Source organism: Schistocerca serialis, chromosome 3, assembly GCF_023864345.2.
Source record: "Schistocerca serialis cubense isolate TAMUIC-IGC-003099 chromosome 3, iqSchSeri2.2, whole genome shotgun sequence".
Classification (NCBI taxonomy): domain Eukaryota; kingdom Metazoa; phylum Arthropoda; class Insecta; order Orthoptera; family Acrididae; genus Schistocerca; species Schistocerca serialis.
In genome coordinates this window covers 566,718,339-566,719,856 of record NC_064640.1, presented here as the reverse complement: position 1 = coordinate 566,719,856, position 1,518 = coordinate 566,718,339, and the positions used below count along the sequence as shown (strand labels likewise).

Here is a 1,518-nt window from a genome sequence, read left to right as displayed (position 1 = left end):
TCTCCAATCGTCTATCCTTTGCATGTCTCCTACGGTTCGACACTGTATTCGGACTTTGCAACCTTCCTGTCGACAACAGCATCATCCGATAACACCTTCACGGATCTTCTAACGTAATCTACTTCGTTTTTTATACTTGATGTAGGGTTCAACTGGTTGGTTCAAATGGCTCTGCGCACTATGGGACTTATCTTCTGAGGTCATTAGTCCCCTAGAACTTAGAACTACTTAAACCGTACTAACCTAAGGACATCACACACATCCATGCCCGAGGCAGGATTCGAACCTGCGACCGTAGCGGTCTCGCGGTTTCAGACTATAGCGCCTAGAACCGCTCGGCCACCCGGGCCGGCTGATGTAGGGTAATTAAGTTCGCTAATGAGAAGATCATCTGGTAACCCTAAAAGGACATTAATAGAGAACCATTGTTCATGTGCTGAATCGCGAACAACATGAAGGTTTGCGTCAAATTTGAGACAAATTAGATGGATTCTTAATCAAAATTTTACATTTAAAATACATTTGTACCAACTAGAAAAATATTTCACGCTGATTTCAGTGGGGGTCTGGACCAAATACAGGGTGTTAAGTACACACGCTCATGAGCCAAAGCATTAGACCACCTGCGTAATAACTTGTTTGTCAGTGCTTAGAACGAAATACGTAACTGATCCTGCGTATCAAGGATCCGTCAGTTTGTTGATGGGCGTGGATGTATGTGGAATTAGATGTCCTCACACAGTTCATGGAGTTCGTGTAAATAACGCGCCGCTCATTTGCATACGACGTGATGGCGCCTAATAGCGACCAGATGAGTTCCATAGGATTTACATAAGGCAAATTTGCTCGCCGAAATATCAGCGTGAGTTCACTTTAAATGCTTCTCAAACCACTATAGAATGTTCTGGCTCCAAGACACGGATAATTACAATTCTGAAATCTGACATCGCCGTCGGAGAAGGCGTCAAGCATGAAGGGATGCATGTGGTTCACAGCTGTCTGCGTGTCTTCGATTACTATCACAGGTCCCATACAAGCACAGGAGAATGCCTACCATAGCATAATACTGCTCATATCAGCCTGCGTCCGTGGCGCGCTCCGCGTTTCGAGCAGCCATGTATCTCGATGACAGCGTTTGTGGAGACGACCATCGACCTAGTGTAGCAAAAACGTGCATCACCCGAAGAGCCGAGAGATTTCCATTGATAAATGGTCGAATGCCTATGGTCAATTCCGATGGTCCCGTACTCACTGCAGTCGTAACTGACGATGTCGGTAGGTCAACATGTGAACACATAGGGATGGTCTGATGTGGAGCTCCATGTTCAACAGCGTACGGTAAACGGCGTGCTCCGAAACACTTGCGCGTGCACCAGCATTGTGCTTTCCGGCAGACATGCCACAGATCGCCGTCTATCCCACTTTACGGAGCAGACAAGCCACAGAACCCCACGTTCTCTGAGGAGTCGTGAACGTCCAACCACTTAGCTCCTAGTGGCGGTTTCATTGTCCTACCTC

The 1,518-nt window shown here is 47.0% G+C and overlaps 1 non-coding gene across 1 annotated transcript; it reads right to left on the bottom strand.

Annotated features, from left to right (window-relative positions):
* Positions 1-265: 265 nt before the first annotated feature.
* Positions 266-349, bottom strand: Trnaf-gaa (transfer RNA phenylalanine (anticodon GAA)). Its single transcript is given in 2 exon segments — positions 266-300; positions 310-349. It is a non-coding gene; the product is annotated as a tRNA-Phe (tRNA).
* Positions 350-1,518: the final 1,169 nt, after the last annotated feature.